General features: G+C 41.0%; 1 long non-coding RNA gene across 4 annotated transcripts; it reads right to left on the bottom strand.

Annotated features, from left to right (window-relative positions):
• Window positions 1-908: 908 nt before the first annotated feature.
• On the bottom strand, window positions 909-9232 carry LOC117464471 (uncharacterized). Of its 4 annotated transcripts, XR_004554090.2 has the most exons (6): window positions 9132-9232; window positions 6381-6530; window positions 2049-2185; window positions 1435-1534; window positions 1156-1269; window positions 909-992 (listed from the first exon to the last, which is right to left on the bottom strand). It is a non-coding gene; the product is annotated as an uncharacterized lncRNA (long non-coding RNA). The 4 variants fall into 4 exon arrangements; XR_011645048.1 differs by lacking the exon at window positions 909-992 and having other exon boundaries at window positions 999-1269; XR_011645050.1 differs by lacking the exons at window positions 909-992; window positions 6381-6530; window positions 9132-9232 and adding exons at window positions 2584-2656; window positions 2781-3014 and having other exon boundaries at window positions 999-1269.
• Window positions 9233-19705: the final 10473 nt, after the last annotated feature.

Here is a 19705-nt window from a genome sequence, read left to right as displayed (position 1 = left end):
CATACTTTGTATTGACAGTTTTGCATTTGGAGAGGCAGGGTGACAACGGAAAGCTTGGTAGCCTATTACTTAGATACGTTTTACATTTTTGGAGGAAAACGCTTGTGTTCATGTTAGCATGGGTAGCATGATCATGTTAAGACTATGAATATCATTTTACCACAACAGTGGATGAACAATTGATATATGTGTTTGAACAAGAACAACAGGAAGAACAAAGTAAAAGGGACAAACAAATGTGTGAACAAGTATTAAGAACAGTGTATGGAAAAAGTGATGTGTGTTAGAACAAAACAAAGTCAAATGAATGAGAATGAGAACAAAGAGGGTTAGGGTTCAACAGAAAAAGATTAATTCTGCCAAAAAACACAATTTTGATTAATCTAAAGTGTAAAACAATCTTCAACACAGACCCAATTAGTGCCCTTGGACAACAAAATATATGGTGGGGCAAAGAAACGATAAATTAAATTGAGAGAGTGGGAGACTGAAAATGATTACTATGATAAATATTCAAACTATTTACAAAACTATTTACAGAAGCTCCTGTTATGGTTCAACAGAGCAACACAAACAGGTTTGTCAACAATACAAATTAAAATGACGAGGCCACTTTGCCAGGGGGAGGTGATCCAGCGACGAGACAATAAAGCACTTCATATTAAGTTCTGCTGAGACACCACAGGATATAAAAGCTTCCAAGCGATGACCTCTCCTCACCTTTCACCTGTCTTTCCTCAGGAGACTCAGGTCCTTCAACGTCTGCAGCACAATAAGCACCCACCCACAATTGTTGTTCGCACAAGCATAATTGTGCGAACAACAATTGTGGGTGGGGGGGGGGGGGGGGCATTTTACAAATATTTACAAACAACTATTTACAAAAAAGCAATACAGAACTCTAGTCTAGGGCATCCAGGGGCCTAACCATTTTAAAAAAAACAAGAAGGTTCTTTGTGAAAGCGACATCCTCTTCATCTGTTTCCTGGGCCCTAAAAAGCAGAGCAAGAATAGGAACAGTGGTGAATAATGGGAGAGAATACAGTTGGGAGCAGACTGAACAGAGGACATAGCAATATTCATGTTAAAATGTTTGCACAATAAATATTATGGCACTTTCGTTTATATTGCATTTTAATAGATCAGTTGTCATACATAGCATTTGGGTGCTCTAATCGATCCGAGAAGGGGTTCCGGATGTATGGCTTCCCTAAGGACGTAGAGCGAAGGAAGAGATGGATGGCAATGGTCAACAGACAAAACCTGTGTCTGACAGAGGACAACAACAGCAGAAAACTCTGTCATGTAAGTAATGTTCACAGAGGTGACATGACTTATTAACATTTTAAAGGGCATCATATTTCCAAGTGTAGAGAATTATGACTCTTCAATGACATTTGAAGTGTGCAGGGGAAACTGATCAAACCTACCTACCCACAGGTACACTTTGAAGACGACCAATATATTGGCAACAAATCAGGAGGAAATTTGAGGTTGAGGCCAGATGCTGTTCCAACAGTATTTATACATCGGCCTAAACCGAAAAGGAGAAAATTCACGTCAAGGAGTATGCCTCCAGCTGTCAGGAATAATGACCACACCTATTACTGCACATCAAACATTGGTATGATATATGAAGCTAACAATGTTTCCCATGTTATATAATTCAAGGATAGACTACACTCCTAATGCAACTTTCAGATTATACAGGGTATACAATATAATACCAGGGTTCAGGGATTCTCTGAAGACTCATATACCACATGTAGATCATCTACAGATTTCTTCATACTGTAACATTGCCAATAGACGAACTTAGATGAATGTCACTATAGGAGTGTAGTGTACCCTTAAACGGCAATAGGTGCACATGTAAAGGCAGCATACACATATAACAGCAATTGCCTTGTTATTGTTACAGAGATTCAGGGAGATATTGAGGTGGAGTTCCAAGGGAATGAAAGGGACAGACAGAGAGAGTGAGACAGATGTCAGCAGACTGCCAGGGGCCAGTATGTCAGGGGCCGACAATCAAGAGGCCACCTTACCAGAGATCAGTGTGCCAGGAGCCAGTCAGTCAGGGGTCAGCTATGAAGAGGCCAGTTTGCCAGTGTCAGGTGCTCCAGGGACCAGACTGCCAAGGGCCAGTTGTGACCGGGCTCACGTGGAGGATCTAATGAGGCAACTGAGAAGGGAGAGATTACTAAGAAAGAGAGCCGAGAGGGCTCTGGTAAACCAGAAGAGGATTCATTTCGGCATTAAAAAAACAAAACACAATTTGATTAATCTAAAGTTTCAAAAAATCTTCAACACAGACCAAATTAGAGCACTTGGGCAATCAAAAAAAGGTGGGATAGGGTGGGGGAAAGACACCGTGAAAAAAGCAATACAACTAAGGTTCTGTTTTGGCACTACAGGATATAAAACCCTCCAAGCCATGAATATGCCTCTGCCTGACATCAGGACCATTCAGAGGAGGATGCAGCACGTCAAACTGGAGCCAGGAGTGTTGGGGGAGGTGTTTGATATGCTGAGGCTGAAGGCAGATGGCATGAGTGAGATGGAGAAGAAAGGTGTGCTCACCTTGGATGAGATGTCCATCACCCCTAGCGTGGAGCTGCATCTGGGAACAGGGAGGCTGTTTGGGAACACAACACTACCTGGCCACAAAGGCCAGGCCACTCATGCCTTAGTGTTCATGCTGGCTGGTGCTACTACGCGGTGGAAACAGGTTGTGGTAATTCTACTGACGGTGCAGTGTACAGGCCCATAATACTCACCATCGTTGAAGCAGCGGCATCTATAGGGCTTCATGTGGTTAACATCACCACTGATATGGGGAGCCCCAATAGGGCTATGTGGAAGTCCTTTGGGGTGACCTATGACAAGCCGTGGATAGCACATCCTGTGAAGCCACACCAGCACCTGTACTTCATGCCTGACGTTCCACACGTGGTGAAGAATTTAAAGAGTGCCTTGGTGAATGGTCACGTCATCACCATACCACAGGATGTGGTGGACAAAGAGAAGCTGCCGTCCAGTGTGGTGTCTGTTGGCCCCCTGTGTCAGGATTATTATGTCATGTCACGTTTCTATGTCTAGGTGTGGGTGTTTTTCCGTTCTCCTTGTCATGTTTTCCTCCCTGTATATTGTCTGGTCTCTTTTCCCTGTGTTTTCATGTCTGTCGTTAGTTTCCCTGGTGTGTCTAAGTTCCTGAGTGTTTTCACCTGTCACTCCTTGTGTGTCTCCTGTGCTCATCAGTGTCAGCCCCGCCCCTGATTGTTCCCACCTGTGTCTAGTTACCCTGTGTTTAAATTCCCCTGTCTCCCAGTGTTCAGTGTCGGTTCGTCTTGTCTATTGTCATGGTAAGGTCTATGCTCCTGGTACTCATGAAAAGTTTTTGATTCCTCACTGCGTGAGCGCATTCATTTTTTGTTCTCTGTTTTTTGTCATCTCGACTAGAGTTTTGGTGGTTACCTTTTTTGTTCATTTTTGCCAGTCATGGAAAAATAAAGTATCTTACAATACTTTACCTCTGTCTCCCTGTCTGCAATTGGGTCCAACATCCTAAGTGCCTGAGTTCTTAACACCCTGAAGGATCTGGTGTCATAACAAGAGGGAATGGCCCTAAAACTGGCACCTAAGCTGTCTAGAGGCGTCCTGGAGCCTAGTCATTTTGAGAAAATGAAGGTCAGTTCAGCAATGCACGTCTTCTCCAAGTCATCGAGTGCTGCCCTGAGGTACATGGTGGCGGAGGAGCACAGACCAGAGTCCTACCTTACCACTGCGTGGTTTTTGGAGACGGTGGACCACTGGTTTGACCTCATGTCGTCACGCAACACTGTTACTCCCCTAAGTCATTTCAAGATGGAGGAGTATGATAAGGCCATCAGCTTCCTCCGGGACTCCATCCATCTGTTTCGGGGCCTGAAGATCGGTCCCAAGGGCAGCTGGAAACCAGTCCAGACAGGACTGGTGATGGCCACAACAACAATCCTGGAGGTCCAGCATGACCTGTTGAGACAAGGGCACAAATTTGTTCTCACAAGCCGCTTCACTCAAGACTGCCTGGAAAACACATTTTCGTCCATTCGTCTGAGGAACTCTGCCCCAACACCTGTAGAGTTCCAATATGCACTGCGCGCTGTCACCGTGGGCCAGTTCCTATCGCCAGTGCATACTGGCAGTTACGTGGAGGATGGATCAGACCACTTGGCAGACTTCCTGGACACGCAGAACAGCAGCTGCAGTCCTCCTGACGTTCTGAGAGTGGAGCAGCTAGTAGACCTGACAACACCACCTGACATCACTAAAACCGAGTCCTGTGTGCACCACCTTGCAGGATACATCGTGAAAAGGGTCATCAGCTTCTCACTTTGTGACAAATGCCAGTGTGCCCTAGTGAAAAATGTCAGTGATGGTGAAAATGAGAGAGCTGGTCTGCTGGTATTAAAATAATTTAAAAGGGGTGCACTTTAACGTCCATCAGATGAGGTTTTCACCCTTGTTCAGAACGTGGAGCAGCTGTTCCGTGTGAGGACGAGCGATTCCCTCATGGAGTCCTCAAATGCAGTGTCACAGCTGGAACAAGAAGCCATGTTGCTGGACAGCAACCTGCCCTCATGCCATGACCTGAAGAAAAAAATCCTCTCATCATACATCAGGCTGAGGTTAAGGATTGCATCAAAGTGCATCAGGGCTGAGAGGAAGGATAAACATAAAGGGTATCTTGGCAGCAAGAGTCAGAGTAAGAAGGCAAAGAAGACCCAACAGACCTCTGCACCGAAGGTCATAACATCTAGGCCACTGCCAAACACCTTACTCGTTGCCATCGATGTACTTGGCATCTCCATTCCCGGTCCTCCGTCAGCAGCCTCCAGCCTCCTCTTCCTGCAGCAGTACCCTCCTCCAGCAGCAGTACCCTCCTCCAGCAGCAGTACCCTCCGCCAGCAGCAGCAGCAGAAACAGCCATATGAGGCTGAATAAAAAAAAGTGCTAATTATTTTTTTTAAAGTGTTTATTTCGTTAAAAATAAACATTTTGGATGCATGACCATGTTTTAGACTCATCCTTCATTCACTGCTGTAGAGTAGCCTATTCAGTAGGCTATTATTTGTTTAAGACTGAATAATACCTTTGAAGAACAATCATTAAACTAGTGTGTATATTACAATACAAAGGAATCTATCCTAGCATGCCATCAAGCATTAAAAAGTAGCGCTAGGCTAGTTGTACAGTACAGATAAGTTAACACGGAACAGTACAAAAAAAAACTAAGTACAGTCAACATGTCACATAATGAAATGTTAGTATATCCCAAAATGCAATGAAATATTTATCACAAACGCCACCTCATTTATACTAGTGCTAGCAGTTAAGTCATATCATACAGAAAAAGCCGACTAAGGATGGCTGACACGGTCAGGTTCAGCAGATAAAAACCAAAATAACAATAAAAACACATAATCAATCTAAATCCTGCTTGTTAGTTACCCAGCATCATTGATATATAAGCTGCAAGCGATTCATTACTGAAATCTTACCTTCAAAGCTGACGAAGTCGCGCTAGCTAACTAGCAGGCAATGCTAGCAAAATTGGTTGTAACAACCAAGATAAAATATAGATAATTACGCTGTGCATATACAAATGAAGACCAGTATAAGCATCATAAAGGGCCTCTGATACAATATAGACAGTTGATAATTCAAAAGAGTTCGGTATTTCAGCAACTTACCTCTGGAACTAATCGACGCGCCGTAATGTAAGTGAATGAGGTCCAACGCCCAAATGACAATATTTTGAACTATTTCGATGTCCATACCCCGGAAGTAGGCGCCGCCATTTTTTACAACGGAGGTCTATGGGAGTGTCGTAACTCTTAGTATCTCTAGGGCTCTGGTCAGGGCCATTCTCACACACATGCAGGTGCTCATTGGTTACAGTGATGCAAACACAGGTATGGTGAAAAAAGAGAGAACTATTCGAAGCAGAAAAAAACTGACAAAGGCCTGTGCTATAATGCTTCAATTAACTGGCTATTCTTTATAATATACTCAGATCAATAGGAGACAGAGATGTTAAGTTAAAAATCAAGGGTTTTTATTATTATTTACAGCAGGGGTGGGGACCTTTTTCCTTTCAATTTTTACAACATCCTCCGAGGGTCGTACAAATGATTGAACTCAACCTCTGCTTAAAAAAACTAAAATCACAGCCCATTCATTTGGCCTTTCTTTCATGCTGTGCAAAGAAAAAACAACCTCTGAATCCAGATATCTCACCATGACTCACGCATGCATGCACGTGCACGGTGTGACATGACCACCAAAACAGAAAGATATGGACACAAGATGTGTGCAAATGTATTTAGTATCCTAACCTCCTCTAGGGGGGTCCGGGGGCATGCTCTCACAGGAATATTTTTTTTTAAATCCGGGTCCGTATAGGTCGGCGTCTGGGTCCGGATCCGGACCGCGGTCCGCCTGTTGCCGACCCCTGCTCTAGATGATAGGAAAGGTACGGAGCCCCCCTGGTGACATTGGTGAGAAAAATATTAACGTATTAATAATGCGTGCATGGCCACGAGTTAATAATGCGTGGCCACCAGTGGCGGATTTAGGATTGTAGGAGATCCGGGGTTTAGCCCAGGAGTCGTTGGGTTGGGGGGGGGGGGGAGGGGGGTGCAGGGGTACAGTGCTATTTTTTATAAGTGGGGGATGGACCGAACATCCTTTAGGGGGGTCGTCGCCTCCTCTCGGGGGGTCCGGGGGCATGCTCCCCCGGGAAGATTTTTTTTTTAAATATTGAAGTTGAAAGCATCACTCTGGTGCACTTTGAGAGCAACATTAACCCTACCTTAATAACACCTTAAAGCGGACAAAAGGCACTGGAGAACACTCATTAACACCCTTTAATGAAGCAAACTAATGCCTTAACTCACTCAAATAGTCGTTTACTTATTAAGGTGAAACGAATGTGCGTAGAGTTTTAAAGGATGCGGATAGTCTCACCTTGATTCTGGCGCATTGCTTATCGTTTTATAGATCTATTCTCATCCACCATCTTTGTTTGTGACGTAAAGAGTGTAAGAGTCACGTTTCTGAATCGGACACTCTGAGTGGATGCAGTCACAGCCAATCGGAGTCTGATTCAGAGGGTTGCCTGTCAGTTCTGTTGTTATGTGTACTGAAACGAGAGCCGGTATAATTCCACGTGCGAAAACAAAATACAAATTGGAATACGTTATTTTAGTGTCTTAAAAGTAGACTGAGGTATGAAGGGGTAACGTTACATCTTAGGATAATTTTTAGTCATGTTCTGTATACATACTAACATATAAGGGTATACTTAGTGTGGTTACTCCATGTTTACTAGCTATAACATTAACGTTACATCACTCTTTTTCACTTCTTACTCAGTCAGGCAGAGTGCAGATATCACCATTAGATTAACAAACCTGAAACATCATCCATTTCTTCACTGCTGGTGATGACATTGTTGTCAGCTGCTGCTGCTGCTGCTGCTGCTACTGCAGCTTGTGGCGCCTGCTTCGATGACAATAACTTTCTAATATCCATAACTGTAGAGGCTATTAGCTTAAAACTCGTCAGGCACTAGGAAGGATCACTTCTTCTTCAGGGCAGGCTACGCAGTACGCAGGCTAATGTCCCACAGTGGCTGCCTCTCTGGTGGACTCCAGTACTGCACATTAATCCCGAGACGTTTTAATTTTTTAAAAACTTTTTTTAAGTGAAATATCCGGGGCTTTTCAGAAAACATCCGGGGCTTGAGCCCAAGTAGCCATCCCCTAGCGCCGCCTCTGGTGGCCACAAATTAGTTATTATGTTCCCACGCATTAGTAATTCGTGGGAACACAATAATTATTACGCAATAACTAAATCCAGATAGTCTTTAGAAACTGATGACTGAGTGACAACAAGTCGAGTAAAGTTGGAACGATATTGGCAGATTCAGATTTCACGGATCAATAACTCATGAACAAAACGTTGTTCAGACACAAATGACGTCTCCTAAGTACCGTGGTAAGGTTGACAACGAACTACAATCACATTTTGATTAAAAAAAGCCAATACGTGCTGTCCTCCAAACTGGAGACATTATCTGTCTCGGTCTCTATCTGCAGCCGGAGAAGAAATGAGTGCTCAGGGACCGTCTGCAAAGTGCAACTCCGAAAAAAGAGAATACAATAATATTCAATCACTTCACTATTATACAGTATATTTATACCAAACTCACTACATACATCAATAGTCTCATGTTGCTCATACTACAGCAGAGAGTTTGGAAGAATGTGCTTTTGAATAATGTTGGTGAATATTTATAGTGTAAAATCTTCAATAAATATGGCATCATCTTCAATAACGACTATTATACAGTATACATATTCACCAAAATTATTCCAAACCATATTCTTCCAAACTCTCTGTAATGAGTTTGATAGTAATATACTGTAGAATAGTGAAGTGATTGAATATTATTATATTCTCTTTTTTCGGAGTTGCACTTTGCAGACGGTCCCTGAGCACTCGTTTCTTCTCCGGCTGCAGATAGAGACCAATGTAATGTGTCCAGCTCGGAGCGAGGACGGCGCATATTGGCTTTTTTTGATCAACATGTGATTGTAGCTCGTTGTCAACCTTACCACGGTACTTAGGAGACGTCATTTGTGTCTGAATAACGTTTTGTTCACGAGTTATTGATCCGTGAAATCCGAATCTGCCAATATCGTTATAACTTTACTCAACTACGTTTCAAACCGTGCATTTTCAGCAGCCGAATCAAGTGCCTTTTGCTAAGGATGACACTGTGCTTAACTGCAATGGATTGCAGAATATCATTATAATTCATACCCAAATCAAATCAAAATGATTCATGCTTCGCGATAATAGCCGTAGCCTACGGTACAGAGTTTAGCTAGTGTTGTTTGTCACCTTTATGCAGTCTATGGTTGTCACTCAGTCATCAGTTTCTATAGACTATCGGGATTTAGTTATTGCGTAATAATTATTGTGTTCCCACGAATGACTAATGCGTGGGAACATAATAACTAATTCGTGGCCACGCATTATTAACTCGTGGCCACGCATTATTATATTATTATTTTTCTCACCAATGTCACCAGGGGGTCTCCGTAGAAAGGAGGTTTCAAACTTCCTTTATAACCTCCTTTAGCTTAGGAACCACTGGACCTCCCTTGACGAAAGGAGAGGAGAAAATGCTGCCCCACAATGCCTTGCGGCCGCAGCATTTGCCGTCACACAACAGTCGGCCGTTCACGGAAACAACCGATTATGACCGAGAAATGATATCATGAAAGTTATGGTGCTTATTAAGCATTTTAAAACGTATGTGGTAAGTTGCCAAAGTGCTTTGTTCTGAACGTTCATCAGTTTTATAATCAAAGAGAAATATGAACGTTAGTTTTGACTGAAATTATCAAATAGTCAGCATTTCACAGTGTTTACTGAGCTGTGTGGGGTTTGTTCAACTTTTAAAAGATGTTTGAATGGTGATATGCACACTGATAGATGTTAAGGACTAACGTTTATAATAAATACATCTGTATTGATTTTAAGATATTTTCATAGTTCATACAAAATCCGTGTATCTACCGTCCAATTGTTTTTCTTTATTAAACACGGAAACGGAAGAGCGTTTGAGAGGCTTTTTTGCTTTTTGCTTTTCACCTTACTGAATGGTCTAATCATAGATATATATATGGGTCTAATGGTCATTGGAGCGAGGGGCGGGGCGAAACTCACGGAAGTGATTTCAAAACAAAAGCATTCGTTTGTTAAAATCACACTTTGAATCACTACAGTATCCTGCTGAAGGACCTGTGATTATTATAAACAAGGGGAATTTAGCGATCACAACGAAAACGGCCAAGACACATATTGAGCCCAGAAAATGGATGTTATTAAGGGCTGTAAATATAATAAGCCTATGTCTAAAATGGACAACATTGTTAGGAGATTAAACTATACAGCGATTCTGCACTGCGGTCAACTCAGCCGTCTCTCGAGTTTGTTTTTTCAAATCAGCTGCTCTTCATTCCTGCTATATTTGACGAGTGATACAAATATGTTTTACCACAAGTTCTTAAGGAAACTGACACTCTTGGACTCGGTTCTAGTTTGACTTCTACCAGAAATAAAATGAAGTACTTTTGCTGTGTACTTTGTGAGTAATCCTCTGTCAGAGTCCCCTCCTTAGTACATAATGCATGTTTGTATGTCTTTGATGAATGATAACAAATATAATTTTACCATTAGTTCTTAATGAAATTGATACTGTTTGACTTTTTATTAGTTAGCCTACTACTTACAATACGTTGAAGTACTTTTACTGTGTATTTTTTGAGAAATACTCTGTCAAAGTCCCCTGCTGAGAACAAAATCAAGCCACTTCTGCTAAGTTTGATGAGGGAATTCTTTTTTATTGCCATTAGTTCTTCGTGAGATTGATCCTGTTGGACTCAGTACTATTGAAACTACCCCCACAAGTACTATGAAGTACTTACTGTGTACTTTTCCAACAATCCTCTGTCAATGTCCCCTCCTGAGTACAAGAATGCATGTTTCTCTGCAATTTGAATAAGCGTTAAAAAACCTTTCTTCATGAGACTGATATTGTTGGACAGAGTATTTTAAGAGGATGGTAGACTGCACACTGACCCACTCTGTCACTCTTGTTGGCCTCTTGATGATGCTGCTGTCTTTTAATATATGATTATTTCTCAGCCGCTAATTCGTCACAGATTCTTCAGTCTCATCAGCCTCATCCTTCCATCAGTCCCAGTCAACGCATCAGCCTCCAGCACACTTCCAGTGTCTGACTCCATATGATATTGTCCTGATGCTGTAAGGGTGATGCCCCATGATCACACAGTGCCAAGGACCTCTTATTATGTCTGTCATTAATGTTACATCACCCATTATAACAATTTGCTTTCCTTTTTCTCTTCTCTTAACGGAATAGTCCTGTCTTTAAGTATAATACAATGTAAAGTCCTTTTCCTGCACCATTTTAAGGCTTCAAAACAGGCATTTTAACTGTATGTGTTTGGAGAAAAGACACAATCAATGGCCCAGAATTGTACTTTATAAACTCTGAATCTTGTGGTGCTTGAAGAATTACACACTGGTTAACTGGTTATATATGCCTTTTTTGGAGCCCTTTTTTGCAATATTTATTAAAATGTCAGTAGTTATTTAAACAAACCACTATCTGAGGATAATACAAGCAACCATAAAACACCCTTTACTAGAGCCATTGAAGCCCATGAAGAATGTATCCTTTCACAAATCTTTTCAACGTAAGTTAACATTTTAAATATTCTTCATTTGCAGTATTTTTTTAAAAAAGTGTTCAGAAAGACTGCATCAATTATATATGATTATCAATATTTTTATTAACTAACCAAAGTCAATTTAAATAGCGGGCAAAAATGGGTTAATTGCCATGCATGTGGTGTTTGATATAGTTTTACGTTCAATTTCAACTATTTTAGGCAGAAAAACGTATATTGACTAAACCCTTTTTTAATAATTTACTATAATTTAGAAAGGTTTTTGTGAGAAATCATTTCAAAAGTAAACTTATTTTTCATTTTATATTTAAATTTGAAATGTGTGCACACAACATTATTAATTTATACATTTTTATCAATTTTTAAAATGATGAATCCATTTATTTTAATGTATTTCCTTGAGGCTGGGGAAAATATCCAGCATGTAGTTCAACATGCAAATGTTCTAATGCAAGTAAGTATAAGTATAACATGGAAAAGTAAATAAAATACGTTTCATAGGAGGATGTGGATTTATTTTCTCTCACCTTGTAATTACACAATCAAACAATCTATAATTTAGCTCTGGCCTTCATTCACAAAAAAACATTTTGTTGAATTGGACACATTTTTCGAAGGTCTATTGATTGACATGCAATGACTGGGACTGAAGGAAGAATCTGCGAGGAATGAACTAGGAGCAGAGAAATAATCATATATTAAAAGACAGCAGCATCATAAGAGGCCAACAAGAGTGACAGGGTGTGTCAGTGTGCTGAAGGACAGACCAGCTATCCAGGCCAGACTCTAAAGACTTTCCAAGGTGTAAAATGCTGCTGCCGGAGTACTGACTGGAAGTATTGCTGATATCATGTCTACCATCCTCTTAAAATACTCTGTCCAACAATATCAGTCTCAGGAAGAAAGTTTTTTTTAACGCTTATTCAAAATAGCAGAGAAACATGCATTATTGTACTCAGGAGGGGACAATGACAGAGGAGTACTGGAACAGTACACAGTAAGTACTTCATAGTACTTGTGGGGGTAGTTTCACTAGTACTGAGTCCAACAGGATCAACCTCACGAAGAACTAATTGCAACAAAAAATAATTCCCTCATCAAACTTAGTGGCTTGATTTTGTTCTCAGCAGGGGACTTTGACAGAGTATTTCTCAAAAAATACACAGTAAAAGTACTTCAATGTATTGTAAGTAGTAGGCTAACTAAAACAAAGTCAAACAGTATCAATTTCATTAAGAACTAATGGTAACATTATATTCTTATCATTCATCAAAGATAGCAGAAAAACATGCATTATGTCGGCTACTAAGGAGGGGACTTTGACAGAGGATTACTCACAAAGTCGGCTACACAGTAAAAGTAGGCTACTTTATTTCTGGTAGAAGTCAAACTAGAACCGAGTCCAACAGTGTCAGTTTCCTTAAGAACTTGTGGTAAAACATATTTGAATCACTCGTCAAATATAGCAGGAATGAAGAGCAGCTGATTTGAAAAAACTCGAGAGGCGGCGGAGTTGACCGCAGTGCAGAATCGCTGTAGCCTATAGTTTAAATCTCCTAACAACGTTGTCCATTTTAGACAGAGGCTTATTATATTTACAGCCCTTAATAACATCCATTTTCTGGGCTCAATATGTGTCTTGGCCGTTTTCGTTGTGATCGCTAAATTCACCTTGTTTCCCTTTGTTTATAATATTATCACCGCTTTGTTTTGAAATCACTTCCGTGAGTTTCGCCCCGCCCCTCGCTCCAATGACCATTTTCACACCAGCGCCTTTTCAGCTCCGGCTCGGAGCTAGAGCCTGAAAAGCGCCGGGTTTTCCTGTTCACACCGCAGCGGCGCCGGCTCTTAGCTCCGGAATCCGCTTCATTTCCAGCTCCAAAAAATTGTCGGTCCAGAGGCAAGAGCTTTGGAGCTAAGAGGCGATGTCGCTTACGTCTCTCTTACGTCGAGGCGTGCAGGAAACTAAACCAGCATCGCTGCTGCAAGGGCTTCTGGGAGATGGGTAGGATGCATGTGAAGTTGTGATTAACTTTCTGCCAATCAAAAATGTATGTTGTCTTTAACAAATTTATCTCGGGACAAAAACAATTAAGTTGCTTCTGGAGCTTCACGTGATCTTCATCAGCAGCCATATTTTAAAATGTCCCAACAGATACATAAAGCACACAGCTAATGTTCATAATGTGTTTTTAATACTAATGGTTTGCTTTGTAGACGTGGCGGGGTCGCTGCAGCTATCTTTGGTCACAAAAGCTCTAAATCAGTCCCACAGTTAAATGCAGGACTGAAGGTGTTACAAACACCCGATGGCACAATAAGCGAGGCATCATAAAGAACATCAAACAGTCCCATGGGACAGGAAATGGCCAGAGTTGTGTTTACACACCTCAGGACAAAATCCAAACAAACAACTACTCATAGTCAAAACCTTAAGATGTGGAGAAGAATCTAACAGTGAACATCTGGTCAAAAATAATCTGCAGACTCCTTTTCTCTGCGTCTCCATAGTGCTCAAAGCTTTAAGAAGTTAAACTTTTCACAGCGTGTGCCATTCAAGAACAGCAGGAGGTTCTCTCATTCTGGCCCCTCTGCCTGACACCAGCCTCCAGCCCACCCAGGCTCCAGCATGGTACAGTACAGTGACAAGCTTTATCACATGGTCCAGCACTAAATCACTAAAGTACAAATCATAAAAAAAAAGTCTAAAAAATAAGAACAAATCCGAGACAAAAAATATACACTCTCACATGAAACCAGGAAGTACCGTAAAGCACGTTGTGTGTCAGGACACACTCGTGCTGTTTGATGGACCCGGCCTCCAGTCTTTATTCACACGGTGCACCTCAAAGGAAAAAAAGCTCAACAAAGGCAGAATTAAGAATATACACATCTCTAACTGATGAAATCATTTATGTTTGAAAAGAACAAAATCTGGTAAACAAAATAAATTAAGGCATGCAAAAGGTATAAGGTCAAATCTTAACATTTGGATACTTTTTTTTTTTTAAGCCAAACATCCAATATTGTTAGAAGATCTTCCTGTTTGGAAGAAACCACTCACTCCTATTCAATCCTTAGAACAAAGGTAGCTGCCAAAATAAAATTCAAACCCACTGGAATATCACTGTTATATGCCGAGCATTTAAAAGCCCATATTTACATATTTGTGTTCTGTGTTCGACAGTGGCGGCTGGTGGAAAATATTTTTGGTGGGGCTATTGATAGAGTGAGTAAAAACATTTTTTTGGGAGAAATGACCCCTTAAATTAGGACTTCTGGTGATGTAATGGCGCGTTTCCAGTCCAGCGCGGAGCTCGCTTTAATGCTGCGTTCAGACCGGACGCGATGCGAATATTCGCTTCGCTCTAAACGCTCCTATCGCATCGCTCTAGTCGCTCGAGTTTCACCGCAGCTGTCAGCTGTGTTTACTCGCATCATTCAAACAAGACGCGCTGGCAAGGGAGCTACAGCTACAACAACATGAACATATTTTACCGTGATTAAATTGTAATACACGTTTCTAAATGATGCCGACGTAACAACATACTGATTCCGGTTAGTAAAAACCATGAATTAATGCTTTGACAAGTCTGCAGACAGACGGCAGGCGAAAAACCTTTCAGAATACTTGTTCCCTGAATGGAGCTTGGCTAAGCTAACGCTATATATGCTCTGACCGTCCACACTCACAAGTCACAACAACGGCCTACAGACATAAATAAACCAGCGACTGTATTCTCCATGACACAGGCAGTCTGTGGTTTGTACTTGTTTAACTTTTGTCTAGTTTCTGAACAGATCGTATCTGTCACCGGCTGTTTGAAGAGCAAGCATGTGAAACAAAAGATAGCATTTACCTGTTTGCATCCAGCTAGCCATGTGAGAAGCCTTGTTGATACGTTTTGTCTTTTTCACGAGCTTGTTGTGATATATACAAATCGGGTTGGTCCGGTCCAAGGTCTTTAAGTATCAATTTATCTCCCAAACTTCTCCTTTCAAAAGGATTGGAGAGTAGCTCTTGGGCGGACCGAGGTTCCGGCGACTCCACCTGCACACCATTCTCATCCAAATACTACGTCACCTTGGTCACTCACGAGTCTAAAAAACAACTCCTCACGTCAACGCACGTAAGCAACATGGGCGCCAACGTGAGCGCCCACGTGACCAAAATATTTGACGGCGCTGATTGGCTGAAATTATGTTTCGGCGGCACAGTTTACTATTGAGACTTTTGCAACCTGCTGGTTGCTGCTGTTTCGCTCGGGGGCTCTGCCCCGTAATGATAAACTAATGCCATGGGCAGGGCTAGGCAGGAAACAGGTGACTTATCAGTAACTTTAGACATCGTAACACAATTTTAAACGAGATTGTATTGTAGATTATACATTTGTGTGATACTAATTGTATGATATTTACCTTGTTCATTAAAAATTTAAATATAAAAAAAATGTAAATACATTTTTTGTAAATATATATTTTTTAATTTAATATTTATTTTTATTTTGTATCTGGCAAGAGGTGGGGGGGCGCCCCTAGCGCCCCTATGGGCCGGCCGCCACTGGTGTTCGAGCTTCTAGAGGCCGATATTTACATACATGTTCATGCGGATTCAGCAGCAGTGCAGCAAAACAAACAGCGAAGAGTGAGACAGACAGGAGTGCTTCTTCGAGCATCCTGAATTAGAGAAAATAAATACCACGTATCAAAATAAAAAAATGTACATCACAAACATTAATGTCGACCTCGATCAGATCCCTCCTTTAAAAAAGTAAAACTGAGGCCGAAACAAAACGATATGTAGAAAAACTAAAGATAGTAGAAAGTGAGACGTAACTTGTCTGTTGGCTTGTAAGGTGACGGTGATCATGAGAAGTGAAGCAGTGCGGAGCAGAGGGAGCTGTGGGTCTGCCACAGTAAGGCTGTGCACTCAACACCGAGCTGAGATGCTGCTGCTCCCTCCAACGTACCAACTCATGTCCACTCCAGGAGAGAAGCCGGCACGGACACAGAGAAGACATGCAGCGACCAACCTGATCTCACCAGAATGCGTGACTCCACCACGACTCCTTAACACCACATTGCGTGGTGGAGTCACGAACTTTGTTACATTTACGTGTCGGCACCACGCAAACAACCCCAATGTAAAGTGAATGAGGCTCCTTTGTCGTGGTGCACACACGCATTTCTACAACGTCCTGCAGTGAGCTTTTATTCTATAAAACGTTTTTAAAATCTACTTTATAGCTTGTAGTAACTCACGGGAGGCTTCTTTTATTTTATTTGTATTCATAATAATTTTTATTTTTCGTCAGAATGTATTATGGTGCATTAGTTACGAATTTTTGGTCTCAAAAAACAGTGCATTGTGTGTAATACAACTGTGATTTGTATTACATTAGTTAGTTTTTAAGGAAGGCCAGAGCTTCAGCTGTGTCAAATAGATTGTTCCCTTTAGTTAACGTTTTTTAAAAGAACATTATATTCCGATTTGATCATGTCCCCTTTATTGTATTACGGAGAGCAATGTGAGCGTCCATTCCCATTGGATAACGCAGGATTTTACACCCGGAAGTAAGTATACTCTTTACTGTCGATTGATTTTACAGTGATATCTGCACGACTCATCAACTCAAAAACACCAGATTATCCTTGTTGATTACACAACATTGGTTGGTTTAAATTGTGTACAATGCTTTTGTAATATTCCCCTTCGATTCGGAGAAACAAATATGTGTTCAGTTTAGGATGGCCGAAGACACTACATTACCCAGAATCCTCAGCTATTGTCTGCGTTGCCTCAAGCTCTGTGATTGGTTGACTCCTTTCCATATGAAAAAAAAACGTTTCGTAAAAGATAAATCATACTTTATTCAGCAGTGCTTGCTTTACTCTTTGAAAGTCATCACATGAATGCATTGTAATAAATGGTTTGGCTGCATTAAATATTACACATCTGTCGTAGTTCTGTATTTGTATTTATCTACAGAGATCTGGCTCAGAATAGACCGGAAACTATTCTTTTACCGTTCTGTTTTAATTTCACAATAAAGTTAGTAGTAATAATTTGTTTTGATATTATTGTTTTTTATTAACTACTCATGTTGATACCATCTTTTCTGTGTTGCTGTGGGGTTTTTCCATCGCTTTTGTGTTACAAATATCAAAACAATAACTAAATATATCCGTCGTAAACTAAACCAGAAACAGCAGTATATTTTATTTTGTTAACACTGTAAACTTGACAGATTTTTAACCCAAACCACCTACTGGTTAAAGCACGTTATTACACGTTTAGAGTAATATTGAAATCTTGAAAAGGGATGTCCAAAATAGCAATTATATACAGTTTTTAATTAACTATTTGTAGAGAATAACGAGTAATGTATATACTTTATAGGGATCTGCAGATAAATATTTAGTCTTCTCAAGCACCAACAATCATTACATTACATTACATTGCATTTAGCTGACGCTTTTATCCAAAGCGACTTACAATAAGTGCGTTCGACCAACAAAATACAAGCTTGAAGAAAACAGAATCATAAAGTACATCAGGCTTCATAGAGCAAAAACATTTCAAGTGCTACTCAACTGGCTTTAGATAAGCCAGTCCTCCAATCAAATATCTCTCCTGATTGTTGGCACTTGACAATCACCTTCCCTGAATTTTACTCAGGTGTAACTAAAGTCTGCTTTAAGGGTTGTTTATATTTCACATCATTAATCAGAATTTGTAAAGTAACTAAAATAAATGTAGTGGAGTAAAAATATGGTTAACCTTAAAGAAAGCCCTCAGGATTATAAAAGACCCCCATCACCCCAGCCACAAACGGTTCTGTCTGCTGCCGTCTGGCACAACAGCCACATTCTAGGAGAGGATGTTGCTGTTGTGGAGGACTACAGTACCTGGGAGTGCACTTATGGGCTGAACTGGAGGATCGCTGACGCTGTGTACAAGAAGGGGATGAGCAGACTCTATTTTCTGAGGAAGCTGAGATCCTTCCACGTGTGCAGCAAGATGCTGGAGATCTTCTAGTCTGTTGTGGCCAGTGCACTCTTCTTTGCTGCGGTCTGCTGGGGGGGGGGGCAGCATCAGAGCCGGTGACACCAGCAGGATCAATAAAGTCATCCGGAAAGCTGGGTCTGTCATCGGCATCAAGCTGGACCCCTTTGAAGCTGTGGTGGAGAGGAGGACACTGAACAGGCTGTTGTCCATCATGGATAACCCCACCCATCCTCTCCACCTGCAGCTGGACAGACAACGGAGCTCCTTCTCCAACAGACTGCTGCAGCTCCGCTGTCACAAGGACCCATACAGGAACACATTCCTGCCCACTGCCATAACTCTGTACAATAAATCACCTCTGGCTGGAAGAGAACTCTCTGCTCCATAGTTTCTCTAATACAACCTCGCTGTACATTGTACACATATATAATCTGTTCAATATTTGATATTCCATATTCCATTGTCATATATTTTTGAATATGTATATTTGCATATATAATATCTACATGTATATTTTCTATTTCAACACGTATATTTTCTATTTTCTTTTCTTTTCTTTCTATTCTTGTTTATTTGTGGTTTTGTTTTATTGTAAAATGCCTTGTCTTTTATGCTGCTGCAACAAAAACAATGTCCCAAATTGGGATCAATAAAGTACCATCTTATCTTATCTTATCTTATCTTACATCCGGACCAAAACCACCAGACTCAGGGACAGTTTCATCCCACAGGCCATAAGACTATTAAACACCTGAACTTTGAAATAACATCCATAACATTAATCTGGCTGCTACTTAGAAATGATTTGTCTAATATATCATATTCCAATCACTTGTATAGACTCTTATTGCACTATTTCACTTTTTACTATTTTTCTTTTTGTATTGACTTGCACTATTTTTTCTGTGTATCTGTTTTATTGTGTTGCACTGTTGGAGGAGCCTGTGACCTAAGGGGGGGAGGAGACGTTCGATTCCTGTTTTGAATAGTGTGCCGTCGATGGGTTTCATTCCATTTCAAAATGCTGTTTGTCGCTCAGCGTAAACTTCACCATTGTCAAGCAAAGCACATGGTGTCGTCCCAAACGATAGCTGAGGATTCTGGGTAGTGTAGTGTCTTCGGCCATCCTAAACGGAACAAATGTTTGTTTCTCCGAATCGAAGGGGAATATTACAAAAGCATTGTACACAATTTAAACCAATCAATGTTGTGTAATCAACAAGGATAATCTGGTGTTTTTGAGTTGATGAGTCGTGCAGATATCACTGTAAAATCAATCGACAGAGAATACTTACTTCCGGGTGTAAAATCCTGCGTTATCCAATGGGAATGGACGCTCACATTGCTCTCCGTAATACAATAA

This window comes from Pseudochaenichthys georgianus, chromosome 19 (assembly GCF_902827115.2).
Source record: "Pseudochaenichthys georgianus chromosome 19, fPseGeo1.2, whole genome shotgun sequence".
Taxonomy (NCBI): Eukaryota; Metazoa; Chordata; class Actinopteri; order Perciformes; family Channichthyidae; genus Pseudochaenichthys; species Pseudochaenichthys georgianus.
Note: the sequence above shows the minus strand (reverse complement) of the source record. Positions and strands in the feature narration are given on the sequence as shown.